The sequence below is a fragment of the Gorilla gorilla genome, chromosome 3 (assembly GCF_029281585.2).
Source record: "Gorilla gorilla gorilla isolate KB3781 chromosome 3, NHGRI_mGorGor1-v2.1_pri, whole genome shotgun sequence".
In the NCBI taxonomy this organism is placed as follows: Eukaryota; Metazoa; Chordata; class Mammalia; order Primates; family Hominidae; genus Gorilla; species Gorilla gorilla.
The window spans coordinates 69,698,008-69,718,706 of record NC_073227.2 but is presented as its reverse complement, the minus strand read 5'-3'; positions in this window follow the sequence as shown (position 1 = coordinate 69,718,706).

The window sequence follows — 20,699 nt, the reverse complement described above, 5'->3', positions numbered from 1 at the left end:
ACTTCAACTCATTACTTTGAATTTTGTCCTGCTTGTCTTTTTAAATCACCTAGCCTTGCTTTTCATGTAAATAAGACACTCTAGCTAGGAAAGCTGGGCAAACTCCAATTGACCCCTTAATTTACAAGACACTAGGGCTCCTCACCCAACCCCCTTTCGTGAAGAGTTGGCCTGGGTAAACAGATCCTCAGCATTTCAAAGGAGCCCAATTAACTGATAAGGTACCAACACCAACAATGTATGAAGTTCCCAGGAATTTTCTCCAGGAGATAACAACATAAAACCTTGAGTTCGTGTCCGGCATAGACCCTATATCTAATTATAATAACAGATTTAGAACCTTGCACCTGGTACCGTTGCTCTTCTTGTAACCATTTGTCTTTTAAGTTGTTTATCACTCTGTAACCATTTTGAGTCTTTTGATTCTTGCATGTTTTTACTTCTGTAGAATTATTACATTTGAGTCCCCCTCCCCTTCCTAAACCTAGGTATAAAAGTTAATCAAGCCCCTTCCTCGGGGCCGAGAGAATTTTGAGCATTAGCCGTCTCTTTGGCCGCCGGCTTAATAAAGGACACTTAATTCGTCTCAAAGTGTGGCGTTTTCTTAACTCACCTGGGTACAACACTGAAAACTGAGTAGGACTAACTAACCAAAGAGGATACAGGAAGGCATTCCAAGTAGTGGGAACATATGTTAAGTGGACAGTTGTTGATTTTTGGATCACTCTGAATTCATTCTTCCTCCTGATAAGAACTGCGCATTTGCTCTTGGAGAATTACTTTCTCCTCATTGTTTAAAGCTTTATGGGGATTTTTATTCAAGGTTTCCTAGCCGAGGTATGGATATGTAACCCAAGTCAGCCACACCCATTGAACTGTCTTCTGGGACTGTGGATCTTAAGCATAGTGAAGCAAGGGTGATGGAACTGATATGTCCCATATAGGTGCCCTGATGAGACTTTATTTTTCTCCTACTACCTGTGTCCCTGGAGCTGTTCTGACTCCTACCCTGGTGCTCCGGCTATTCCTTTGATGCCGGAACTGCCTTCCAGTAAATCCCCTGAGGCAGATAGAAGGATGCATCAGGGACTGAAAGATTGCCAGTGTGGCTCAAACAGAAAGAAAGAGGAGGTTGTGTGAAGCAAGAGGAGGCTGAAGGATGGGAGCCAGACCAGACCACGTAGGGCACTGGAGGACAGGTTAAGGATTTTAGTCTTCATCCTAAAACCAAAGGGAAGCTATTGAAGTAATTTAAGCATGGGGTGATGTGATCAGAGTTGGCTTTTGAAGAAATAGTTCTGACAAATAAATTGGGAAGGGGGCAGTGGAGGTGGGTAGGCCAAGTTAGGAGGTTATTTAGTACGTCATTTGAAAGGTGAAAATAGTTTGTTGGTACCATGGTGGAGACGGTAAGAAGTGACAGGCTCAAGAGAGATTTGAGAAGGTGGATTTATGGGATTTGATGATGGGTTATATATGGGGAGTGGGAGAGGAAAGAATTCAAGATAACTTCTGGATTTCTAGGTTATGAAACAGGATAGAGAGTGCTCTGCTTTGAATGTTTGTGTCCTTCCAAAATTCATGTTGAAACTTAATCCTCAATGCAATAGTATTCAGAGGTGGGGCTTTCAGGAGGTGATTTGGTCTGAAGGACTCTGCCCTAATAAATTGGATTAGTGCCCTTGTAAAAGGGCTTGAGGGAGTGAGTTCATCCCTTTTCTCTTTTTGCCATTTAAGGATGCAGTAAGAAGGTGCCGTCTTGGAAGCAAAGAACAAGCCCTTACCAGATACCGAATCTATTGGCACCTTGATCTTAGACTTCCCAGCCTCAGCTGTGAGAAATAAATTTCTGTTCTTTATAAATTAGCCAGTGTTTGGTGTTTTGTCATAGTAGCCCAAAAAATTAAGGCAGAAAATTAGTACCAGGAGTGGAGTACTGTGTAACAAATACCTAAAAATGTAAAAACAGCTTTGGAACTGGTAATGGACAGAGACTGGAACAGTTCAGAGGAGCAGGCTAGAAAAAGCCTGTGTTGCCATAAATGGAGCATTAAGGGCGATTTCTGGTGAGAACTCAGAAGAGTTGTAGAGAAACCTTCAATCTTCTTAGAGATTACTTAAGTGGTCATGAACCAGACAGTTGGCAGAAATATGGACAGTAACCTGGGCATGGTGGCTCCCGGCTGTAATCCCAGCACTTTGAGGGACTGAGGTGGGAGGATAGCTTGAGCCCAGGAGTCCAAGACCAGCCTGGGCAACATAGGGACACCCCATTTTTATTTAAAAAAAAATGTTTTTTAAAAAACTAGCCAAGCATGGTGGTGCTTGCCTGTAGTCCCAGCTACTCAGAGGCTAAGGTAGGATTACTTGAGCCTGGGAAGTTGAGGTTGCAGTGAGCCATGATTGTGCCGCTGCATTCTAACCTAAGCAACAGAGTGAGACCCTGTCTCAAGAAAAAAAAAAAAAAAAAAAAAGAAAGAAAAGAAATATGGACAGTAAAGGCCATTTTAGTGAAGTGTCAGATGGAAATGAGGAACAAGATAGTGGAAACTAGAGAAGTAAGTTAATAAGTGACAAAAAGAAAAAAAAGAACCTTGGTTACATTGTATTCATGTGATATTTGCAGGAGAAATCTCTAAGCAAAGTGTTGAAGGAGCTGCTTGGCTTCTCTTGACTGCTTGTAATAAAATGTGAGAAGTGACAACTCAATTAAAGATGGAATTTATAATTAAAAGAGAGGCAGAACTTAAAGATTTGGAAAATTCTCAGCCTTGTCAAGTTGTAAAGGATGAGAAGCATGGTTGAGAGAGAACACCAAGATTGTGACCAAGAGAATGTTTGGTAAGGAGATTAGTATGGCTAGAAGGAAGTCAGATGCTATTAATCAAGACAATGGAAGAATGACCCCTGAGGTATTTTGGAGATCTTCAAGGCTGCCACTCCCATCACAAGCCCAGAGTGCCAGGCCCTTGAGGACAGAATGATTTCAAAGCAGGAGCACACGGCATCTGTGGGACCTTGGGGCCCACTTCCTAGTATTGCCTCACATTTCTGCTCCACAAATTCTGGTGCAGTGCCCCTCAGCCACCCCAGGTATGGCTTCAGTGGGCCCAGGTACAATATAGTTGGCAGACAGTCCCCACTAAGACAGTGTCTAATGGAGCCATGAGAATAGGGCCACCCTTGTGACCCCAGGTTGGTAGAGCCACCAACATGCAACATCAACCCGGGAGAGCCACAGTCACATGACTCCAAACCCTGCTGACCATGGATTGTGCCCAGCAAAGCCAAGGGGGTGAGCCCACCTGGGTGAACCTTAGTGTGTTCAGAAGATGGGACATGGAGTCAAAGAAGATCATTCTCAAGTCTTAATATTTAATGTTTGCCTTGTTGGGTTTTGGACTTACTTGAGACCTGTTACTGTGTTCGTTCCTACCTCTCCCTTTTGGAATAAGAATGTATATCCTATGCTGATATCACTATTGTCTTTTTTTCTTTCTTTTTTTTCTTTTTTTTTTTTGACACAGAGTCTTGCTCTGTCACCCGGACTGGAGTGCAGTGGCGTGATCTTGGCTCACTTCAACCTCCACCTCCTGGGTTCAAGTGTTTCTCTGCCCCCCGAGTAGCTGGGATTACAGGCACCCACCACCACGCCAGACTAATTTTTGTATTTTTAGTAGAGGCAGGGTTTCACCATGTTGGCCAGGCTGGTCTCGAACTCCTGACCTTGTGATCCGCCTGCCTTGGCTTCCCAAAGTGCTGGGATTACAGGCATGAGTCACCGTGCCCGGCCACTATTGTAATTGGAAAGCACATAACTTGTTCGATTTCACAGGTTCACAGCTGGAGGGGGAGTTTGCTTCAAACTATTCGTTCATTTATATCTGATTTAGATGATATTTACGTGAGACTTTGGACTTAAACTTTAAAGTTGATGCTGGATTCAGTTAAGACTTTTGGGGCTATTGGAATGAAAAGAATGTATTTTGTAAGTGAGAAAAACATGAATTTGGGGGAACCGGAGGCAAAATGCTGTAATTTGAATGTTTGCATCCTTCCAAAATTCGTGTTGAAACTTAATTTCCAGTGCAACAGTATTAAGAGGTGGGGCCATTAGGAGATGATTAGGTCATAAGGGCTATGCTCTCATCAGCGGGATTAGTGTCCTTAATAAAGAGATTGAGAGAGTTCATCCCTTTTTCCGTTTTTAGCCATGTGAAGATGCAGCAAGAAGGTGCCATCTTGGAAGGAGCAAGTAGCCATCAATTGACATTGAATCTTCCAGTGTCTTGATTTTGAACTTCCCAGGCTGTAGAACTGTGAGAAATGAATTTCTATCATTTGTGAATTATTCAGTTCATTGTATTTTGTTAGAGCAACCTGAACAGGCTGAGAGAGATAGTGAGAGTCAAACAAATGGAAACACATCCCATGATTATGGATGGGTAGAGTCAATATTGTGAAAACGACCATACTGCCAAAAGAAATCTACAGATTTAATGCAATTCCCATTAAAATACCACCATCGTTCTTCACAGAATTAGAAAAACAATCCTAAAGCTCATATGGAACCAAAAAAGAGCCCACATACCCAAAGCAGGACTGAGCAAAAAGAGCAAATCTGAAGGTATCACATTATCTGATTTCAAACTACTAAAAGGCCGTAGTCACCAAACAGCATAGTACTGCTATAAAAATAGGCACATAGTCCAATGGAACAGATAGAGAACCCAGAAATAAACCCAAATACTTACATCCAACTGATACTTGGCAAAGCAAACAAAAACACAAAGTGGGGAAAGAACACCCTATTCAACAAGTGGTCCTGGGATAATTGGCAAGCCACATGTAGAAGAATGAAACTGGATCCTCATCTCTCACCTTATACAAAAATCAACTCAAGATGGATCAAGGACTTAAATCTAAGACCTGACACTATAAAAATTATAGAAGGTAACATCAGAAAAACCCTTCTAGATATTGGCTTAGGCAAGGATTTCATGACCAAGAACCCAGAAGCAAAGCAAATGCAACAAAAACAAAGATAAATAGCTGGGACTTAATTAAACTAAAGAGCTTTTGTACAGCAAAAGGAACAGTCAGCAGAGTAAACAGACAACCCACAGAGTGGGAGAAAATCTTCACAATCTATACATCTGACAAAGGACTAATATCCAGAATCTACAACGAACTCAAATCAGTAAGAAAAAAAAATCCCATTAAAATGTGGGCTAAGGATATGAACAGACAATTCTCAAAGGAAGATGTACAAATGGCCAAGAAACATATGAAAAAATGCTTGACATCACTAATGATCAGGGAAATGCAAATCAAAACCACAATGCGATACCACCTTACTCCTGAAAGGATGGCCATAATAAAAAACTAACAAATGTTTGTGTGGATGCAGTGAAAAGGGAAAGGGAACTCTTCTACATTGCTCATGGGAATGCAAACTAGCATAACCCCTGTGGAAAACAGTGTGGAGATCCCTTAGAAAACTAAAAGTAGAACTATCATTTGATCCAGCAATCCCACTACTGGTTATCTACCCAGAGGAAAAGAAGTCGTTATACGAAAAAGACACTTGCACACACATATTTATAGCAGCACAATTCGCAATTTCAAAAATGTGGAACCAACCCAAATGCCCATCAATCAATGAGTGGATAAAGAAACTGGTATATGTTTATGATGGATTAATACTCAGCCATAAAAAGGGATGAATTAATGGCATTTGCAGCAACCTGGATGGGATTGGAGACTATTATTCTAAGAAGTAACTGAGGAATGGAGTGTATGTTCTCATAGGTGGGAGCTAAGCTATGAGGATGCAAAGGCATAAGAATGATACAATGGACTTTGGGAACTTGGGGGGAAAGTGTGGGAAGGGGGTGAGGGATAAAAGACTACAAATCAGGTTCAGTGTATACTGCTCGGGAGATGGGTGCACCAAAATCTCACAAATCACCACTAAAGTACTTACTCATGTAACCAAATACCACCTGTTCCCCAATAACCTATGGAATTAAAACTTTTTTTAAAAAGGAAAGAGAGAGTCAGAATACACAAATGAACAAGAGCCAGGCCACATATGGCAACAGAACTCTGCCTCACAACCTCTGCAGCAACCATGCCAGGAAGCTAAGCCTCAGAATACACAAATGAACAAGAGCCAGGCCACATATGGCAACAGAACTCTGCCTCACAACCTCTGCAGCAACTATGCCAGGAAGCTAAACCACAGCCTCTGCAACAATCATGCCAGAATGGTCAGAATTTGCTCAATGGTGCTTTATTGGTGTCTATGTTTTTGCCCCCACTTCTAACTCAGGACCAACCAGAGAAAGCCAAATACGCTCCCTAAGCCAATCACGTAAGACCCCCTAGTACTAGTTAACCCCCTTCAACTTCCCCACACAAGCAGCCTCCAATCAGAGCATATCCAAAGCCTCCCCACACCCCTGCTGCTGTAAAGCTTCCCCTCTCCCCTAACTGCCTTTAAGTTTCTGTCAAATGCAAGTGACTCCCTTGCTTTAGCCAGCTCTAAATAAGTAGCCTGTGCATGCTCCCATTTGGGTGGTCTTTGTTTATTTTCACAACAATGAGCCCTTCACTGATTTAGGGGACACTGTGTGAGGACCAGAAGAGGAGCGTGGAGAAGCATGTGTTCAGTTCTGGACACATAGATCAGAAGACGCCTTTGAGATATTGAAAAGGAGATGTCAGGTACAGCCTGCATTGTGACTTTCATGGACCCAAGGCACTTTTGCCTTCCTGGATAATTAATTTCTTCCTTAAAATAATATTAAAACTTACATTTTATGACGTTGTTGGTATAAAGATGGACATGTTAATATATACTAAAACATTTTTTACCCAAACATTTCTTTTTTTCTTTTTCTTTTTTTTTTCTTTGAGACTGAGTCTCACTCTGTTTCCCAGGCTGGAGTGCAGTGGTGCGATCTTGTCTCACTGTAAGCTCTGCCTCCCGAGTTCAAGCGATTCTAGTGCCTCAGTGACTACAGGCATGAGCCACCACGTCTGGCTAATTTTTGTATATTTAATAGAGATAGGGTTTCACCCTGGTGGCCAGGTTGTTATTATTATCTTCTTGCTTACTGAATTGTTTACTTTTTTTTTTTCAAGACAGAGTCTCACTCTGTCACCCAGGCTGGATTGCAGTGGCGCGATCTCAGCTCACTGCGATCTCCACCACCCGGGTTCAAGCGACTCTCCTACCTCAGCCTCCCAAGTAGCTGGGCTACAGGTGCGTGCCTCCACGCTCGGCTAATTTTTGTATTTTTAGTAGAGATGGGGTTTCAGCATGTTGGCCAGGCTAGTCTCGAACTCCTGACCTCAAGTGATCTGCCCACCTCGGCCTCCCAAAGTGCTGGGATTACAGGAGTGAGCCCCCACGCCCGGCCTGTTAACCTTTTTAATTGCTGGTTGCAGGGCCTAGCTAAGTGCCTGGAATTTCCCAGGCATTTTGAAGGGACTCAAAATCTTTCCTTTATTTCCATGCTTGGGGTGCCCAGCAAGCCCCTAAGCGGAGTCCCTGCTCCATCTCATCACAGCCAGGCCCATAAGGGTCCCAAGCTGTCTTCAGTGGTTAGCCTTTGTTCTCCCTTACATAATTCTTCCCCTTCTTCCCAGAGGGTTTTACTTCCTAAGGGCCTGTCTGAGGAGGTGCTGGCCCATGGCCACCCTTGGTAGCAGAGACATGTTACGGGCAGTAAGGGGAGGGAGCCTAAAGACACATATTCTGTTATAGTTTGCGTTGCTTTTTGTTTTCCATCTGGGAGGGGTTGCCAGGTGCCTTCCCCACCCACCAGCTGCATGCATCTGCCTGCCTGCCTACTCTCTATTACCAAGTTGTGGTCTGCTAGGACTTCCAGGATGCTGGGCACCCTGGGTAGGATTGCAAGACAAGGCAGGCATCAGGCTGGGTATGGAGAAAGGTGGCTCGGTAGGGTGGGGAGCAGAAAGAAGCTGTAGACTTCAATGTTGCCCTCTGCAGATAACAGGGACATAATGGTGGTGGGTGGGCAGCTGCTCTGTGGAAAGGCAAGGATAGCTGCGACTCAGGCAGGTGGACATTAAAGAAAAGCAATAACAGACCTCAACTAGCAAACCTCTTTTTGTGTAGTGATCTCAGTAGGCAGGAATGTCCCAGAGCTTGGATCATTGGAAAACACCACACTCCTGGCTTCAGGAAACTTAAAACATGGCCTAAGTCAGGCAGCCATTTCAAATTCCACCTTCTCTGGGATTATTACCACATAGTTGACTATTGATGGGGAAAGAACAAGTGACTGCATCATATGATTTCAGATGTTCAGGGAAGGTAGTGTAGACATGTGACTAGAATTGTACATTCTGAAATGAGAAAGGATTTGAACACAGGACCTACCACTTACTTGATCTGTGTATTTGGATAAATTAACTAACCTCTCTAGGCTTCAATTTTCTCACCTGTAAAATGGAAAGAAGAATAGCGCTGTCAGTGCTGGCTCCTCAAGGCACCACCACATAGGCTGTGGACAAAGCAAAGCTGAGTTTATAGCTTACTGAGGTAAGAGGGCTCTCGCTGTCTCAGTGGAGTCCTGGTAGCATATAGTCAAGGGGAGGGCCATGTAGGATATTTATAAGAATTCGAGGGGTCCGGTCTAGGACTGGTCTTTCACTGGAAGAGCTTGAATAGGATTGAGCAAGGGATTGATAGACTCTATAAGGAAAGGATTTCCAACAGAGCCTTGGAAAGTTGATGAGACTAGTGGAATACTTTCAGGATAGTAACAATAAAGGTTATTTGCAACTTCATAATCCTGGAGAAGAGTTTCCTAAAGTAGTGAAGACTGTGGAAAAATATAAGTCATGTTCATGTACATAGTACACTGTGAGGTGGATGGGGTAAGTTTTGAGTTCTCTGATCTTGGCCGGGTGTGGTGGCTCACATCTGTAATCCCAGCACTTTGAGAGGCCAAGCCAGGTGGATCACTTGAGGTCCGGAGTTCAAGACCAGCCTGGCCAACATGGTGAAACCTCATCTCTACTAAAATACAAAATTTAACCAGGAGTGGTGGCACACAACTGTAATCCCAGCTGCCCCAGAGGCTGAGGCAGGAGAACAGCTTGAACCCAGGAGGCAGAGGTTGCAGTGAGCTGAGATCGTGCCACTGAACTCCAGCCTGGGCAACAGAGCGAGATCCGTCTAAAAAAAAAAAAGTTTTCTCTGATCTTGCCTCCAGCATGCTTGTGAAGATTAAGTGAGACAATGGATGAAACACTTCTGAGTACAGGCATGGCACAGGGTATATACTCAATGATTGTTATCATTGCTATTTTTATTTTTCTGTCAAAACCCTATCTCACTTGCCAGTTTGCTAACACATAAAAATTCCACCTCCAGAGTTGTTTCCCCACCACCTAAAGGTTTATCTCTTTTTAAAATGCAAACACAGGCAGAAAAGGTACCTTATTAATCCTTATCAGGCATTTACACCTCAGCATGGATGTTTATAAAATCCTAAATGAGGAGCCCCAGAAGCTTAGAATATAAGCTTTACTAACCCCTTAGGAGAAATAGCACAATACATCCTTATGCTATTTGAGAGGGGCATTGCACATGCCCAGTTCCACATGAGGCAAAAGGACAGCAGTGCCAGATCCAGAATTCCTAAATTCCTCTCCCAATCTGGTGGGTCAGGCTGCTCTGATTTGTGACAATGCCTTTACCTCCTCAGCGTTGGTGCTTCCCAAGTCACAGAAGGAAGCTGAGGATTTGCAGGTGGAGGAAGAATGCTTCATTACCTCTACAGAAAAATATCCAGTTTGTTCTTGAAGGCACACATTACTAAAGAAGCTCATTAGGCTAGAGAGGTAGTAAACTGCCTCACTTTACCCCAAAGTACCTGCGATCAGTCATCTCTTCTGTAGGTTTCTACGCTATGCCCGCAGGCACTAAATCAGTATGTCAACCCTGTCTGCACCTTACAGTCAACAGAGGAGCTTTAAAAAATACTTAAGTTGGCTGGGCACAGTGGGACACGCCTGTAATCCCGGCACTTTGGGAGGCCGAGGCGGGTGGATCACCTGAGGTCAGGAGTTCAAGACTAGCCTGATCAACATGGCGAAACCCCGTCTCTACTAAAAAATACAAAAATTAGCTGGGCATGGTGGCGAGTGCCCGTAATCCCAGCTACTGGAGAGGCTGAGGCGGGAGAATTGCTTGGACCCAGAAGGCAGAGGTTGCAGTGAGATGAGATTGCGCCACTGCACTCCAGACTAGGCTAGAAAGTGAGACTGTATCTCAAAACAAACAAACAAACAAACAAAATAAATACTTAAGCCTAGTCCACCCTTACAACCCCTGACCAGGCAACCCTTGACTAAGTGAATCAAAATCTCAAGGTGAGGCTCATTTCAAAAGTTGCCCAGGTGAACCTAATGTGCCGCCAAGAACCACCACTCGGATGAGTGCTGCTCAAAATTTAGCTGCACAAGAATCACTCAAAGGACTTGTTAAAACACAAGTTCTGGGGTTTCATCTCCTGGAGATTTAGTAGATCTGAATTGGGGCTTGAGAGTGAGCATTTCTAAGGAGCTCCCAGGTGATGCTAGCGCCATGGATTAGTTTGCTAGGGCTGCCATCATAAAGTGTCATAGTCCAGGTGGCTTAAACAACAGACATTTATGACCTCACAGCTCTGGAGGCTGCAAGTCTGAGATCAAGGTGTTGGTGGGGTTGTTTTCTTCTGAGATCTCTGTCCTTGGCAATCTCTGTGTCTTTATTTAGTCTTCCTTCTGCTAGTGCATCTGTGTCTAAATTTCCTCTTCTCTAAAGGACATCAATCATATTGAATTAGGGCTCATCTAACGACCTCATTTTAACTCAGTTATTTCTTTAAAAGCCCTATCTCCAAATGCAGTCACATTCTGAGGTACTGGGGGTTAAGACTTCAACACATGAATTTTGTGGAGACACAAGTCAGCTCCTAACAGGCTGCTTGCTGGGCATGTGGACCCCACCACCTTGAGTAGCAAGTATCAAAGAACCAGTGTGGGTTCACCAAGTAATTTATAAGAGGTATGATCTCGTATGGCTTCTTTTATATGTCCCTTTAATATTGACAAAATCCTTGAGTTCTCTTTCCATTTCCCTCTGGAGCAAAGTGAGCTAGTGGACAGTGACAGATGGCAGTCAGAGAAATAGCCAGGGCTGTAGACCGTAGTGAGGACTTTTCACACAAGAGGCACACGGGGGGCTTTCTAACTTCAGACTCTCTGCTGAATAATTCCAAGGTGTGGGAGTCATTCCTTTTTTAAGATCTTCCTTTATTAGCCTTCATCTGCCAACTCAGATGTTCAATGCAAGGTGTCTGTATTTTCCTGTGTTCATGTTCCTGTGTTAATCTACATAGTTATTTATTTTATTTATTGTGGTAAGAACACTAAACAAGAGATCTACCCCCTTAACAGATTTTGTAGGTATACAATATATTATTGCTAATTTTAGTAGTCCCTGCTTGTGCACAGGGGATACCTTCCGAGACCCTGAGGGGAGCCTGAAACCTCGAATAGTACAGAACCCTATGTATACATCATGTGTCACTTGATGACAGGGATATGCTCTGAGAAATGTGTCACTAGGTGATTTTGTCATTCTGTGAACATTATAGAGTGTACTTGCACAAACCTAGGTGGTACAGCCTGTTGCTCCTCAGCTACAAACCTGTATAGTTACGGTACTGAATTTTGTTACTGTACTGGATACTGTAGGCAATTTTAACACAATGGTAAGTATTTGTGTAGCTAAACATAGAAAAGGCACTGTAGAAATACAGTATTATAATCTAATGGGACCACTGTCATGTACTTCGTCTATTATTGACCAAAATGTCGTTGTGCAGCACATGACTGTATTATGTTTTTTCCTACTACCTACCTACCTATTGTTGTGGGGTAGCAAGGACTACCTGAGCCGGTGGTAGTGAAATGGGAAAGGGCCTCTTTTCCCCCTCATAGGGCATGCATTGGGGGTGTGGCTCCCTTCTTCAGTGCCCCACCGCTCAAACCTCTAGGGGAGCATACAGATGGGCAGGGTGTTGGGCTCTGACCCCACGGCAGTGTCTAGGGGTGCTGTTTACAGCTGAAGCCCCAGTGGGCATGTGTTACAGGGTGCTCTTTTTGTTTAGTTGTCTGGACAGCATAGGCAGCTTGTGTTAACAAGCTCATTAAGACCCCCTTCCTTATCACAAGGACAGAGGGATTTTTGTATCCCAGGGTTCTTGCCTTGGTGTACCAGAAGAATCTGATCACATGTGGGCTTGGAGAATGAACTCAAAGTTTTATTGAGTGGAATTAGCTCTCAGCAGATGGGGGAGCCAGAAGGGAGATGGTTTTCCCCTGGAGTCAGGTCGCCTCTGACTGCTCCGTCCAAATTCTGCATCCTTCTGCTGGTCAATGGCTTGCCAGTGCTTGTTGGCGCGCTATTCCACCAGTGTGCTCTCCACAACCAGCCGCTTACGTCTTCTTCTGCCTTGTTGCTCACAACATCCAGCCGCTTGTGTCTCTGCCTTGCTAGGGTCTCGGGCTTTTATATGGCCAGGGTGGTCTTGGAAGATGCAACATTTGGGTGGGAAGGCAGAAGTGCCTGTCCTTACCTAGGTCCATGAGGGTAGAGCCCTGGCCAGTGATCACACCCTCCTCTACCCAGCATTTCCCTTCTCCACTTTCATATCATTTAAAGGGACCACTCTCTTCCCTTCCCAGCACTCCCATATCAGTAGGGGATAAAAGAGTTTACCAAGACAGTTGTAAATAAGAAAGGCAGATTTATTACAGAAAGTATGAAAATACATTGCCAGGAGGCAGCAGGCAGAACCAGCACAAAAGGAGCAGACTGCAAGGAAACAAAGGTGTATTAGTTATTTCTCACGCTGCTAATGAAGACATACCCAAGACTGAATAATTTATGAAGGAAAGAGGTTTAATTGACTCAGTTCTTCAGGGCTGGGGAGGCCTCAGGAAACTTACAATCATGGCAGAAGGGGAAGCAAATGTCCTTTACGGTGTGGCAGAACCCAGAAGTGCCAAGCAAAAAAAGAAAAGCCCCTCATAAAACCATCAGATCTCGTGAGAACTCACTCACTATCACAAGAACAGCATGAAGGTAACCGCCCCCATGATTCAATTACCTCCCACTTGGTCCCTCCCACCACACAGGGGGATTATGGGAACTACAGTTCAAGATGAGATTTGGGTGGGGACACAGCCAAACCATGTCAAAAGGCTTGCTGAGGATTTTATTGAACAGAACTTGGGCTGATTGATAATGCCAAAGCAGCAGGGAGCTTAACTTGCATTCTTCTGCCAGCCAGGGTGTTTGAAAAATTGAAGCATTTGTTGATAAACAGGAAGTTTGGGAGTTCTGTACGTTATCTGTGCAGAAGGGTCATATGTCCTGGGCCATAAAGAAAAGCAGCCCTGTAGCTTATCTGCTTCCTGTTTTTGTTTGTATGTTCTGGACCACGAAGAAAGGCAGACATATGGCTTATTTGCTTTATCTCTTTGCTTTCACCTGGTCCTACAAGCCTGACTCCTTTTCCCTAATTACGACACCATGCCTATGATAAAGTTTAATTTATAAATTAGGCACTGTAAGAGATGAACAATGATAGCTAGTAATAAAATAGAACAATTGTGATAATATACTGTAATAAAAGTTATGTGAATGTGGTTTCTCTCTCTGTGTCAAAATATTGCATTGTACCCTACTCACCTATTTTCAGACTGTGATTGACCTTGGGTAACTGAAACCTCTAAAAGCAAAACTGCAGTTAAGGAGGAACTACTGTATAGGTACAATGTGGCAGATTTCTAGAGCTTATTCATCTGGCTTTACTGAAACTTGATGCCTGTTGTTAGTAACTTTCCATTTCTCCTCCCCCCAGTGGCTGGCAACTACCGTTCCACTCTTTGATTCTATGAATTTGACTGTTTTAGATACCTCATGTAAGTGGAATCATACAGTACTTGTCTTTCTGTGACTGGCTTATTTCACTCAGCACAATGTCCTTAAGCTTAGTCCATATTGTCGCATGAGGCAGGATTTCCTTCTTTGTTAAGGCTGAAGGATATTCTGTTGTGTATATATACCACATTTTATTTATTTGTTCATCTGCAGATGAACATTTAGGCTGTTTCCACATCTTCACAATATAACATCAAAAGCATAGGCAACAAAACTAAAAAATAAGTAAGTGAAACTACAATGAACTAAAAAGCTTCTGCACAGTAAAGAAAATCAGCAGAGTGAAAAGGCAACCCGTGAAGTGGGAGAAAATATTTACAAACTATTTGATAAGGGGTTAAACCCCAATATATATAAGGAACTCCTACAACTCAATACTAAAGAAAAAAAACAAAAACAAAACCAGAAAAAACTAGCTTATATAGCTCTGATCTCCATGGAGCGACTGTTGTAGGATGGTCTGCAGGGCTGACTTGAGGAATGTCATAGGCAGCTCTACCAGGCACTGCAGAGTCACAGCTAAGGCTGGCTGGCTGGGACTTGGATGCATCTACACTTACCTAAACAAGCTGTTTCAAAGTCTCTCACTGGGCATCCCTTCAGCAGCGAGGCTGTAAATCCTGCATGGGAAATGCTAGACCAGGGCCACAGCCTTGCCTACAATCTGCAGTCACTTCACAAGGAAAGGAAAGTCAGGACCCAAGAATCAGACTGGGGCTTGCACAGCCAGAATGAAACCTCTCTAAATGAGTTACTGTTGTCCAGCTCCTTGGGAATTTTCTATGCTGAAAGAAAAGAAAACCCCAAGCTTATGTTCCAAAAGAGATTTTTGGTTTATGTGGATGATAAGATAAAAAGTGAGTTGCAGCCTAAAGGAAACAAAATAGCCTTCTAGTTTTTTTTTTTTTTTTTTTTTTTTTTGAGACGGAATTTTGTTCTTGTTGCCCAGGCTGGAAGTGCAACAGCGCGATCTCAGCTCACCGCAACCTCCGCCTCCTGGGTTCAAGCGATTCTCCTGCCTCACTGCCCGAGTAGCTGGGATTACAGGCATGCGCCATCATGCCCAGCTAATTTTGTGTTTTTAGTAGAGACGGGGTTTCTCCATGTTGGTCAGGCTGGCCTCGAACTCCCAACCTCAGGTGATCTGCCCACCTCGGCCTCCCAAAGTGCTGGGATTACAGGCGTGAGCCACCACGCCCGACATCCTTCTAGTTGTTTTTAAGGTGCATGCAATTCAGCAGGGCCAGCTGAAGGCTGCATGCATTCTGCTGTGGAAATAGTTTAAATACTCTATTTAAAGTAATGTAATGCAGCATGATATAAAAATTTTAAGTCTCACTGTAAGGAAGTGACTTGTAAACTGTTCTCAATTGCTGCCTAGCATCTGAGAGTGCCCCTTCAGTTAGCAAACTGTAATCCTCTTCATTCTCCATGTCAGGAGAACCATGGTTGTTCAAAGACATCTGAAATTCTGTGAGTGAGGTTAGTATTTATTATATTGTTATTCTAATATTGACCATTACTATAATTTGAAAGATTTTACAAATCTTATAAAAATGTCATTCAAGTGATGATGTTGCTAAAACTGGACGGAAAAAAAACGCAACTATAAATCAGAAAGTCCAGCATAAAATTTAGATAGGAGAAAATGGTATGAATAAAGCAAATTATTACTGTACTATTAATTTAGGAGACTGCCTATTAATTTAGGAGACTATAGGAAAAATTAAAAATAGTGCTAAAAAATGAAAAGCAACATGAAAGCAAAAATGTGCTCCAATAGTTATAGGTTTTTGTACTCCCAGAATGCATCTCTCATACTCTTTATTTATTCCTAAGGAAAAATGAATCTTGAATTATGAGAGATCTCCAAAAACTTGTTCTTTGAAGAAAAATGACCCTCTCTGTATGACACCATTTAGTTCACAAGAATCAAATTGTATGGCAATGCCGGTTGTTTATGTTGAAGAGCTAGAACTTGAGCAAACATCTCATAACTGTAGGGCAGGTAGTTTATCCTGAAAAATCATAGCAAGTATAAGGTAATTCATCCTTAGACATTATGGCAAGATAAAAGATGATATGTGTGTGGAATCTGCTTGTACATAGGAATAGATCTATGAAGTGATGCTGATTGAACACAATGAGAATTGAAAATAATATGCACAGTTATTATAGCTATGGAAAAATATAAACTTGCCTACTGATAAAGATAGAGACAATGTGAACTGATGTAAAAGGTTAGATATACAATGTAAATGTGTATTCACTGGATTCTCATTTCATTTGCTGTATAGTTGTTTGTGTGATTAATAAAAGCAAATTGGAGTGGCTGCCAGGGCTGGAAAAGGAAACGGAGAGAGGAATGAATAGGTGGAGCACAGAGGATTTTTAGGGCGGTGAAATTACTCTGTGTGATATTGTAATGGTAGAAACATGCCATCATACATTTATTCAAACCCATAGAATATACACCACAACAAGTGGACCCTAATGTAAACTATGGACTTTAGTTAATAATAATGATCAATATTGGCTCATCAAGTTTTTAACAATTGTACCACACTAATGCAAGATGTTAATAAGAGAAATTGGGGGACAGGGTAGGGAGCAGAGGTATATATGGGAATTCTATATTTTTTGCTAAATTTTTCTGTAAACCTAAAATGCTAAAAAAGAAAAGAAAGTCTATTAATTTTTTTACAAAAATAAATTAGTGGAAGAAGAGACTGCTGCAGGATAGATTCTTGGGGAAATCTTGACTCATCCACACAAATCAGGTTAAAACATGCTTGAAGTTTATTTTGCATGAAGCAGCATTATTTATTTTGTAAAGGCAATAAGGAATAAGAACTAAATGAGAGCAATAAAAATACCTCACACCCATTGCCAAAATAAACTTTCTCATTTGGTTGACTATCATGAACATTAAATCTATCCAGATGAATCTATTTTACCCTTTATAGGCAAAGTTCCAAATCTCCCTAGGCTTATTTATTAAGTAAACACTGTATCTTAGCAATTCTCACTACAGGATTCACCATATTAACAAACATATATGAAGGTGTTTAACAAAGTGCTTTATTGTTAGTATCTTGTTGATCAGCAATAACACATTTCATTTTGTTCTGAGAACATACAGGTTTTGCTCAGGCAGAGAACCAAGTCTTCAACTCCCTCTCTGTGGTGGGAGTTTGGCTAATCCAGGAGAACTCAAACTGGCTGTCCACAATCAGACTCCAACCTCCTCCAGCCCAAGAGCCACCTACATCCTTCTCCCCCGTGCCGCACACTGCCTTCTCTGCCTTGAATCATGGCCGTAAACTCAGGTGTATGAAAAGCATGACTTTATTCTCCATAACTCAGCTTGCTTTCTGACTTTGAGCCTTTTTACCCCCCACTCGGCTGGTGGAAAAACAGTCTCGCACCTTTCTGAATTTTCAGGTGCTAAGATGTTGAGTGGTGGGGCTGGAGGGCTGGGGTTAGGGGATAATGGGAGAGAAGGCAGATTGGGATGGTCCTCTGGGCCCTGGTCCACACGGGTTACTGCTAGGATGTGTTCTTCTCCTCCATATGTTCCCTTTGGGTCCTCCAGCTTCCCGCTGCCTTTCTAGCCTGCCCAGGATGCAGGAGCCTTTGATGAGGCTCCTTTAATTCTTTCTGCTTAGACACAGCCATTTTCTCTCTAGGGCTTTCTTTCCTAAATAGTGACCATGTTGCAAAGCCAGGCATGATCCTTTCTGCTCCTAGAACCCACAGCCTCTCCTTTTTTCTTTTTACCCCCACCCATGGAAAACTCTTTCCAGTCTGGGGATGACACAGCTTCTTTTTCTTTAATCTCCTCCACAGTGCCCCACCTCTTGGATTCCCTAAGGGTGTAAGCTTTTGGAACAAGGAGCAAAAAAACGCTTTCAAGCTTTATCTGTGTTCTCCCTTGCTACATTCCTTCCCCAAGGCAATGAGGCCAAGAGCCTTCTCTAAGGAAGGGAGAGGAGCCCTAGAGAGAGAAAAAGAAAGAAATCCACATTTCAAAGTATTATTTGGCCATGATATGGTTTGGCTGTGTCCCCACTCAAATCTCAACTTGAATTCTCCCAGAATTCCCATGTGTTGTGGGAGGGACTGAGGAGGACGTAACGGAATCATGGGGGCTGGTCTTTCCTATGCTATTATCATGATAGTCTATAAGTCTCACGAGATCTGATGGGTTTATTGGGGGTCTCCACTTTTCCTTCCTCCTCATTTTTTCTCTTGCCACTGCTTGTAAGAAGTGCCTTTCACCTCCCACCATGATTGTGAGGCCTCCCCACTCATGTGGAACTGTAAGTCCAATTAAACCTCTTTTTCTTCCCAGTTTCATATATGTTTTTATCAGCAGCATGAAAACAGACTAATACAGTAAATTGGTACCAGTAGAGTGGGGCATTGCTGAAACGATACCCAAAAATGTGGAAGAAACTTTGGAACTGGGTAACAGGCAGAGGCTGGAACAGTTTGGAGGGCTCAGAAGAAGCCAGGAAAATGTGGGAAAGTTTGGACTTCCTAGAGACTTGTTGAATGGCTTTGACAAAAAATCGATAATGATATGGACAATGAAATCCAGGCTGAAGTTGTCTCAGATGGAGATGAGGAACTTGTTGGGAACTGGAGCAAAGGCAACTCTTGTTATGTTTTAGCAAAGAGACTGGCAGCATTTTGCTCCTGCCTTAGAGATTTGTGGAACTTTGAACTTGAGAGAGATGATTTAGAGCATCTGACAGAAGAAATTTCTAAGCAGCAAAGCATTCAAAAGTTGACTTGAGTGCTGTTAAAAGCATTCTGTTTTAAAAGGGAAAAAAAGAACATGAAAGTTTCAAAAATTTTCAGCCTATGATGCAGTAGAAAAGAAAAACCCATTTTTTGAGGAGAAATTCAAGCCAGCTGCAGAAATTTGCATAACTAGCAAGGATCCTAATGTTAATCCCCAAGACCATGGGGAAAATGTCTCCAGGCCATTTCAGGGACCTTCATGGCAGCCGCTCCCATCACAGGCCTGGAGGCCTAGGAGGAAAAAGTGGTTTTGTGGGCCAGGCCCAGGGTCCCCATGCTATGTTCAGCCTAGGGACTTGGTGCTCTGTGTCCCATCTGCTCCAGCCTTGGCTGAAAAGGGCCAACACAGAGCTTGAGCTGTGGCTTCAGAGGGTGGAAGCTTCAAGCCTTGGCAGCTTCCACTTGGTGTTGAGCCTGCGGGTTCACAGAAGTCAAGAATTGAGGTTTGGGAACCTCCACTTAGATTTCAGAAGACTTATGGAAATGCTTGGATGTCCAGGCAAAAGTTTGCTGCAGGGCGGGGCCCTCATGGAGAACCTCTTCTAGGGCAGTGTGGAAGGGAAATGTGGGGTCAGAGCCCCCACACAGAGTCTCTACTGGGGCACTGCCTGGTGGAGCTGAGAGAAGAGGGTCACTGTCCTCCAGACCCCAGAATGGTAGATCCACCAACAGCTTGCACTGTGCACCTGGAAAAGCTGCAGACATTCAATGCAAGCCTGTGAAAGCAGCCAGGAGGGAGGCTCTACCCTGCAAAGCCACAGGGGTGCAGCTGCTCAAGACCATGGGAACCCATCTCTTGTGGGTGACCTGGATGTGAGACCTGGAGTCAAAGGAGATCATTTAGGAGCTTTAAAATTTGACTGCCCTGCTGGGTTTCAGACTTATATGGGGCCTGCTACCCCTTTGGTTTGGCCAATTTCTCCCATTTGGTATGACTGTATTTACACAATACCTGTACTCCCATTGTATCTAGGAAGTAACTAGCTTGCTTTTGATTTTACAGGCTCATAGGAGGAAGGGATTTGCCTTGTTTCAAATGAGACTTTGGACTATGGACTTTGGGTTAGTGCTGAAATGAGTTAAGACTTTGGGGGACTGTTGGGAAGGCATGATTGGTTTTGAAATGTGAGCACATGAGATTTGGAGGGGCCAGGGGCGGAATGATATGGTTTGGCTATGTTCCCACCCAAATCTCAACTTGAATTGTATCTCCCAGAATTCCCACAGGTTGTGGGAGGATCCAGGTGGAGGTAATTGAATCATGGGGGCCAGTCTTTCCTGTGCTATTCTCATGATAGTGAATAAGTGTCACAAGATCTGATGGGCTTATCAGGGGTTTCCACTTTTGCTTTTTCCTCATCTTCCTCTTGCTGCTGCCATGTAAGAAGTGGCTTTCACCTCCCGCCATGATTCTGAGGCCTCCCCAGCCATGTGGAACTGTAAGTCAAATTAAACCTCCTTTTCTTCCCAATTTCAGGTATGTCTTTATCAGCAGCATGAAAACGGACTAATACAGGCCATGTATTTTATTTGTATGTAGTTCTTATCTCCCCTAGTAAAATTTCAGCTTCCAGATAGCAGGAGTTATTTCTCAACAGAGTGAAGTCAGAAGGTGTGTTTCCCAGACAATCTCCAGGGTTTCTCCAAGAAGCTTTCAAGAAAGCCCTGTGGCTACCCTGTGGGTTGGCCACACTGGTCCCTGCTGCTTAGTCGTAAGACTTCCCTTCCCAGCTGATGCCAACCATCACATATGTGGTCACCTTTGGAGACATTGGATACCTCTCAACACAGTTCAGCTGAGAGGAAACTGAAGGAATGAGACATAGGACAGATAAGTTTCAATGGAAGAAGATGA